The sequence below is a fragment of the Pogoniulus pusillus genome, chromosome 1 (genome assembly GCF_015220805.1).
Source record: "Pogoniulus pusillus isolate bPogPus1 chromosome 1, bPogPus1.pri, whole genome shotgun sequence".
Lineage (NCBI taxonomy): Eukaryota > Metazoa > Chordata > Aves > Piciformes > Lybiidae > Pogoniulus > Pogoniulus pusillus.
Genome location: NC_087264.1, coordinates 11,358,705 through 11,367,903, shown reverse-complemented (window position 1 = coordinate 11,367,903; position 9,199 = coordinate 11,358,705).

Here is a 9,199-nt window from a genome sequence, read left to right as displayed (position 1 = left end):
GGCCCTTTCACTCTGGGTGGGACGTTGCATGCTGTGCTAGCAGGGAGCTAGGTGGCTCATCTTCATCCACCTTTCAGTGCAACGCACGTTTTCAGCGTTTCCTGGAAAAGCTATTGTGGAGCCCAGCAGGAGCTCATATTACTAGAAACCTATACTCCATGCAAGGAGAGTGGGGTAATGTGGCAGAGAAGATGAGAGGCAGTGATAGTCTGCCACTGAACAACCATTTTTTCCCCCCCAAATGTCAAATTACCAAAAATCAGAGGATCGGATTAACTGGAGAGAGTGAGAATCCCTCTTTACCAGTTCAAAAGCAGCTCCTGATCGCTGAGATGATCAGCAGGGCAAAAAACCCCCATGGTTTGGGGTCAAAGCCAGTTTCTTCCAGTTTGATGGAGGACCTGCCACTGCAGGGCTGTGCCTGGTGGGAGATTTTCTGTATCCCGGGCTGGAGGCAGTGATCCTGGCTTCAGCGTTGCCACACTTGCAAATGTGATGCTTAATGTCACTCAGAACTGAAGTTTCCATGCACTGGGGATGGAAACTCTCGAGCCCTGGCATATATTACCGTGGAGGTGGGGTGGCAGGGGGACTGACACTGCCTCCTTCTCGCCTTCCTAGGAGACATCCCTTCCCTCTCAGGTTTTGCTGTGTGTTGTATGGTGTCCAGCCACATAAGCTTGCAAAGCATCCTTCTTGATGGCTCGAGGGATGCAGTTTCAACTGATGCAAATTTTATGTCTCTGTGAGATCCATGCTAAGTCCTGGCTGTCGTCTTTCCTTGAGTCTGAAGGCATAGAGAGATTATCTGCAATTATATAGGATGAGCATGGAAACACTGCTGTCCTGTTCCTAACATTTCAACTTAAATCCATTAGCTGCTCAAGTTCATTTAATGTTCTCCCACTGACATACTATGAGACATTTTCACTTACCTTTAATCAGACACCTGCTTTGCAGTTTTATTTTAGATGTATTTTGTTTGACACTCCTGTCTAAAGGAGCAAATAACATTTTCAGTGAAATTAACCTGTGTTTAAACCACTAGTAAGTGATAGAAACTGGCTTTTATAGTGTGAAACTGAATCAAATTGACCCTAATTTGTGGTTTACCTCTTTTTTCTCCCCCTTCTTTTCCCCAAATCCAATATTTGTGTGAATTATTTTGTGGAGAGAGATGACCTCAGTGCCAGGCAAGGTCATGGAACAGGTCATCTTGAGTGCCATCACAAAGCACCTACAGCATGGCCAAGGGATCAGGCTCAGCCAGCATGGGTTTAGGAAGGGCAGGTCCTGTCTCACCAACCTGATCTCCTTTTATGATCAGGTTACCTGCCTGGTGAATGTGGGGCAGGCTGTGGATGTAGTCTACCTGGACTTCAGCAAAGCCTTTGACACTCTCTGCCACAAGAAGCTCCTGGCCAAGCTGGCAGCTCATGGTTTGGACAGATTCACTCTGTGCTGGATCAAGAACTGGCTGGATGGCAGAGCTCAGAGAGTGGTGGTGAATGGTGCCACATCCAGTTGGCAGCCAGTCACAAAGTGGTGTCCCCCAGGGATCAGTGCTGGGCCCAGACTTGTTCAATATCTTTATTGATGACCTGGACGAGGGCATTGGGTCCAGCATCAGTAAGTTTGCAGATGACACCAAGCTAGGAGCAGATGTTGATCTGTTAGAAGATAGGAGAGCCCTGCAGAGGTACCTGGACAGGCTGGATGGGTGAGCAGAGGCAAATGGGATGAGATTGAACAAGGCCAAGTGCAGGGTTCTGCACTTTGGCCACAACAACCCCAAGCAGTGCTACAGGCTGGGGACTGAGTGGCTGGAAAGCAGCCAGGAGGAAAGGGACCAGGGGGTACTGATAGATAGTAGCTGAAGATGAGCCAGCAGTGTGCCCAGGTGGCCAAGAGAGCCAATGGCATCCTGGCCTGCATCAGGAACAGTGTGGCCAGTAGGACAAGGGAGGTTATTCTTCCCCTGTACTCAGCACTGGTCAGGCCACACCTTGAGTCCTGTGTCCAGTTCTGGGCCCCTCAATTCAAGAGAGATGTTGAGGTGCTGGAACATGTCCAGAGAAGGGCAACAAAGCTGGTGAGAGGCCTGGGACGCAGCCCCGTGAGGAAAGGCTGAGGGAGCTGGGGGTGTTTAGCCTGCAGAAGAGGAGGCTCAGGGGTGACCTCATTGCTGTCTACAACTACCTGAAGGGAGGCTGTAGCCAGGTGGGGGTTGGTCTCTTCTGCCAGGCAACCAGCAATAGAACAAGGGGACACAGTCTCAATTTGTGCCAGGGTAGGTATAGGCTGGATGTTAGGAGGAAGTTGTTGCCAGAGAGAGTGATTGGCACTGGAATGGGCTGCCCAGGGAGGTGGTGGAGTCACCATCCCTGGAGGTGTTCAGGAAAAGACTCGATGAGGCACTTAGTGCCATGGTCTAGTTAATTGGCTAGGGACTGGATGAGGTTGGAGGTCTCTTCCAACCTGGTTGGTTCTATGATTCTATGATTCTGTGATCTCTGACACCCACAGGGAGCCACGACCCCTATAACAAAGAGCACATCCTTCATATTCACATTATAAAAACTGTTACTCATGCACTTCTTCCACTACAAATTAGAGCAGGGCATCTTTCTTTCCTTTGTTTTGACAATACATTGTGGCCTTCGTTTCAGAGATATTAACTCTCCAAAGTTTAAATTTGTTCATTTTTTGAAAAGCAGGCTTTGGAAAAAGTTTCTACTTTCCTCTCTTCAAAAGGAAAAGCAACACAAAGAAAAAAAATCAACCCAAACAAATAAGCAAAGAAACCAAAAAACCCAAATCCAACAACTTAAAACATTAAAATGTTGAATTTTTTCTCTATGAATTCTGATATTTTCCTCAGTTTTCTCCAACATTTTTATCATGCAGAGTCCAGATCTATCACATCTAACTTTCTAACCTTAGCAGACTTCCTTTCTGGAGACCCTCCCCAAGCCCAGCTAGGACAGTGGGCAGAAGCAGAGTAGAATAGGGGCCTCTAGGGATGTGAGGACACAGAACAGAAGCTATTCTCATTATGCTCAGCTTTCAGACCCCAGACCTTAGTGTATGTGATGGTTTGGGTGTTACCCACCCCCCCCCCACTTTAGAAAAATCACCCAGACTAGACTCAGCTGGCTCTGGAAATTGAATGAAGCTTTGTATTTACAGCTTAGCACAATAGACAAACAGGTATTTACAATATATATGCATTTATAGACAGAAATAAACAAGGTAAAAGGTAACACAGAAATACAGCAGCCCTCCCAGAAACCTCAGTGCCCAGGAGAGGCTCCCAACCACCCTTCCACCTTCTCCAACCCCTCTACCTTGCCCCAGATGTTGCCTTGTGCCCAAGGAAGAATGGAGGGTCAGCCAGAGGGGGTTAGGAAGCAGGTGGATTAATCAGGTTGAGAGAAAAATGCAACCCACAGCCGGGAGAGAGAGCAACTACTTTATCTATGTTTGGATTCTTGCTCTTATACCTCTCAGCAAGCCTGTGAGTGAAGTAGACATCACCATTGTTTCCCTTTCACAGCCTGTAATCTAGTTCTTCTCACCAAAACATTCTAGCTAGCTTCGTACTAGCACAGTGTACTAAGAAAGGACACAGATCTTTTCATCTTGCCTGACAATTCATGCCCACACACCAAAGGAAATCTGTTTAAAATGCCTGTGATTGCAGTCACTCCAGCCATTAAATGGATGTTTGCAATCAAGCCAGCATTCAGCTTCAGCATGGCTCCTGGAGAGTGACAAATTCTCTTTATGAATTAGTCATTTAATTTATGGAACATAGGTTGGGTATTGTCACACACCCACATGTCCTCCATACCCTTGACAACTGTACCCCCACGCGTTACTATTCAGCAGGCAATGAAGCCATGTAAACCCCTGGGACTGGGATGCTGCTGGGACACAGAGTCCCAGGAGCTGGGGAAAGCTCCAGATACCACCGTGCTGGAAGCCTAAGAATAATTTATTGCTGCTGTTAATCATTCACTGGTGATGATTTGAACAGGAAGAAACAGCATGGGCATCTCTCTCACCAACTTCTATTGGGTTAGCTCTTCAGGCTGGTAAGGTCTTGCAAGCACAGAACTGTGGCTGAAACACAAGGACAAACTGAAAGAGAATGAACATGGGATGAAAAACAGCAACTCAGGTGTTCTCTTACTGATACAGATCTTTAACTCCTAGCTTGGGTGTGCAGGGGGAAGCAATTAGTTGTTTGGGTTTTTTTTTTCCCTGCAAGCATCTGACTCAGGCTGAACAAAGTGGATTGAACACGAAAATGGTCTCCACATAGCTGTGGAGTGCACTATTTCTGGAAGCAGCACAGTTTGTCTAAATCTCAGGTGTTCCATCCTGGTTTGAGTTAATTGACCCAGTGTTTTATCCCAGAGAGTGTCACTTAGAAAGCTGAGGATAATCCCACTACTACAGAGGGCCTCTGAAGAGAGGGAAGTGCAGCTCCTGGCACTTTTTCCACCATGAAGCCCTCGAAATATCCCAGGGATGAGCACTCACTCCTACTATGCTGACACTACCTGAAGGGAGGCTGTAGCCAGGTGGGGGGTGGCCTCTTCTCTCGGGCAACCAGCAAGGGGACACAGTCTCAAGTTGTGCTGGGAGAGGTCTAGGCTGGCTGTTAGGAGGAAGTTCTTCCCAGAGAGAGTGATTGGCATTGGAATGGGCTGCCCAGGGAGGTGGTGGAGTCACCATCCCTGGAGGTCTTCAAGAAAAGCCTGGCTGAGGCACTTGGTGCCATGGTCTAGTTGACTGGCTAGGGCTGGGTGCTAGGTTGGACTGGATGATCTTGGAGGTCTCTTCCAACCTGGTTGATTCTATGATTCTATGACACAAATTTTGCTCCATTAGGACAAAGAAAAAGGTTAATACATGGGGTTTGGGATCTCCTAAACACCAGGAAGATTTGGTATTTAAAGCATAACTAGAAAACATGAGCAAAGGCAAAGCAGCCATTTGACTCCTGCTGGCCATCAAACCCAGAGTCCTTTGGTTGCCTTTAATAATGCTTTAGCACAGGAGTGCACCTCAGGTTGAGGCTGTGCCTTCCCAAGTTTGATCACAAATGCAAAGACACATCTGAATTCCCTAGTTCACATAGAGGCTAAGGTGCTGCTTCCTATTTATAGCCAGCCTGGGTTAAATAAAGTGCCTTATTCATCCCTGAGGTTTTAAACAAATTCCAGAGAGGACAAAGGGCCTTGTGTCTTTTTCTCCACCCTTTTTTTTTTCCTCTTTGGCTTGGTTTGTACATGCAGAGCTAAGATTTGTTCCAAGAGTGATTCAAAATAAGACTACAAAATTATTTGCTGGCTCAGCACGAACCACTGTCCTGCTAGAAATCATCTGTGTGATTTTCATACTCATTCTGAGAAAAGTAAGCTATTGAAATAACACACGTGGCTACAAACCTGCTTGCAGATGCACTGACTGAAACCCCCTACATTTGCTGGTGTTGCTCTGGGTTTGGGACAGCTGAGGAGTGAATGTGGGTTCTAAGGGGAGGAAAAAGAAGACTGAAACTAACTTTCACAGTATCACAGTATCACCAAGGTTGGAAGAGACCTCACAGATCATCAAGTCCAACCCTTTACCACAGAGCTCAAGGCCAGACCATGGCACCAAGTGCCACGTCCAATCCTGCCTTGAACAGCTCCAGGGACGGCGACTCCACCACCTCCCCAGGCAGCCCATTCCAGTGTCCAATGACTCTCTCAGTGAAGAACTTTCTCCTCACCTCAAGCCTAAATTTCCCCTGGCGCAGCCTGAGGCTGTGTCCTCTCGTTCTGGTGCTGGCCACCTGAGAGAAGAGAGCAACCTCCCCCTGGCCACAACCACCCCTCAGGTAGTTGTTTTAAACCACTGCTTTATAGAAATGACCCATAATACATTGAAATAAGCAGAGCAAGAGACAGTGGCTGTCACACTGAGCTGCTGTCCCAAGCGAGGCCATATCACTGAGTCAGCACAGATTTACTGCACTCTTCAGTGCTACTCTGATTTCTAACAGTGATGTGTGCCCTTTGCAGCATGCAGAGGCACAGAGTGGTTGGGTAGCAGTGCTGCTGGAGGTGCTTCACTGTTAGAACATTGCAGGAAACTCTGTTGTTTAGGTGCTTGCATGTCATTTCAGCAAATCATAAAGAATCTTAGAGTCATAGAATGAGCCAGGTTGGAAGAGATATCCAAGATCATCCTATCAAATCTAGCACCCAGCCCTAGCCAGTCAACTAGACCATGGCACTAAGTGCCTCAGCCAGGCTTTTCTTCAACACCTCCAGGGATGGCAACTCCACCACCTCCCTGGGCAGCCCATTCCAATGGGAAATCATTATTTCTGTGAATAACTTACTCCTAACATCCAGCCTCCCTTCAGGTAGTTGTAGACAGCAACGAGGTCTCCCCTGAGCCTCCTCTTCTCCAGGCTAAACAACCTCAGCTCCCTCAGCCTCTTCCCACAGGGCTGTGTTCCAGGCCTCTCACCAGCTTTGCTGCCCTTCTCTGGACACGTTCCAGTATCTCAACATCTCTCTTGAACTGAGGAGCCCAGAACTGGAACCTATTCAACTCACAAATAACCCAAACATGTAACTACCTTGGTTTTGCAATAGGTGATTGTGTCATAACCCAGCAGCTGACTCTGGTTGTGATAACGACTAATGTAATTGAGCCAAATCTGTCTCCCAAGTGATTAGATTTTAAACTCTTTAAAGTAGTAATTGCCTTTTAGTTGCTTTGTGTTGGAAATACCTGCACAGCACCCATGGCAGCAGGTTGCAGTCTGCAAGCAGGAGGGTTACCTACAGTGGGAGGAAACCAGCAGGAGATGCCTGCAGTGCCTGTACTCATGCAGAGGTGCCTGTACCCAAGGTTGGAACTGTGCCTGCTCTGCTTTGGGGCAGCTTTTGGTGCATCACCTGCTGCTGCCTGCATTGCTCCTCACTGCAGCTCACCCAATGAGGGGCCTGCCAGCAGAGTCCAGCTGTGTGGGTGAGCTGGCTATGGCAAGGACAAAACCAGCAGGTTTTTGCTGCCTTCTCCATGACAGGTACCCAGGGCCAAACTGAGAGTGGGCTGAGACCAAAGGAGGCAGGTAAAATGGTCCAAGAGCTGCCCAACATATTTGCCCCAAAGTAAAATAAAAGCACCACCTCTGAGTCTGTTCCTGGTTGCTTTTGAGTTTCCAGGAAAAGCATAGACAAATTAACCAATTTGTTCTTAAATGCTCAGATGCATTTATACATAAAGACATAAAGTGCTTCTGCCACGCAGAACTCTGCCAAGAGCTGTGCTGCTAGTTCCAGATTTACAACAAAAACTGTTGTGCAAGTGACCTACATACATAGGGTACAGAACTCCAGAGAGGACTTGGCTAAATCCAGCACACAGATCTAACAAAAAAACATATGCAGGCTTGGTGAAACAACACAATGTGATCTTATGGAGTCTTAATATGTGGATGTTCATAGGTTATAGAGAGAGGTAATACTGCATTCATGCTGGTAACTGCCTTTTTGTCATTGGCTTTTAACATCTGCTGGGCAAAGGAGAGAACTAAGAGCATCTTGAAATGTAAATGAACCTGGTCCACCAGCTCAGTGCCTGGTCTGAAGTAACTGGACCTCTTGTGCCTCAGTCTTAGCAAACTGGATAAATTACCCTTTCTCAAAATGAGATCCAGATGCTGCTGCATTTTAGCAAAGTCTTCCTACTTGTGGAGCTATTCTTAATTAAGAGGGAAAATTCACACAGAACCTTATGCCTTGAACACAATAGAATGCAAGCTCCTAGCAGAAGCATGACTGCAGATGGCAGGATAAGGCCCATGCTTTGCACCAGAGCAGAACACAGCTATAACTATAATGCAATCATGCCTGGAGTGTACATACCCAACGGAGCTCCTGTAGCAACATGTGCTGTAGGCAATGTGTTGCAGTAGGTAGGCTTGTAAGTACTTGTACCATTGCAGAGTACTTACTCTGTATGAGATAAACACAGCCAAACAGAAGCAGACATACTGGCACACGGTATAGGATGCTAAACATCAAATGTTAAGCATTCCTAGAGTGACCATCACCTTTGCTCCAGAGAGATTTCAGAGGAAACTGTAAGGGCTCATACTCCACATCTACTGGATATTCATGTTGTTATTTCAGACTTTACAAGGCACCACTATTCATTCTGTTTCACAACATCACCTCCCTCTTCAGTGCCCTTTAATAAACCTCAAGACCATGCCTAGAATTCACCAGCTGAATTTTATCAGGGCTATGCCAGCACTAACACAGAAAACTTGCAGTCTTTCCACAGACTGCCAGGAACTTGTAACGCTCTCTACTCTGAATTACCTCATTGTTAAACTAGATCTTCTCTGCACATTTCTTTGTTTTCTCACCTAGAAGATACCATTGCCTTCTGAGTAACGAGCTGCTACCATCTCAAAGCAGAATGCTGTAGATATTGAACATATATGAAAAAGCAGGAGTCTTTAATGTCCAGAATGAAAACAGCTAACGTGGGTTACTCCACCCCTATCACAAAGGCTGTCTCCATGCTGCTGGGCTAGGTCTGGTGTAGTTGTGCTGATGAACCTCCAACTCAATGTTCCTCTGAGACCAGGTATGTGCTTTGTAGACCTGCTCCTAGATGGGAAATACATGGAATCTGGGCATTTGGACTCTTACTGGAGCTTGCTTTCAAGTGGCTGAGGCTCTGTTCATTTGGTGTGCATGTCTTGGCAGCTTTGCTGAGCCTCCACTGGGAACTTTCCCCATGTGTCTTTTGGAGTGATGAGGCAGCTCAAACAGCAACAGCTCGAAAAACCCACAGAATGGGATCCCTTACAGCACTGATGTTCTTCCCTCTTATTTTTGGAAAGTTTTGCAGTAGGGCATGTTAGCTCAAGCTGGCTTCTTCTGCACCTGAATCTGGTGGATGTGGCCTACAGCCTGGGATAGAAGTCAGCTCATACACCCCATCTTTGCTAAGCAGCTGATTTTCTGTCTTTGAATCCCTACATGATACACACACAAAGAGTATATTAAACATTAATGCAAAAGGCCCTGAAGATTGGAGCTTCCTGAAAGGCATCACACAGCAGGTCTTCGTTAGTGCACGAGAGCAGATGGACACACTGCTGGGGGGCTGACAG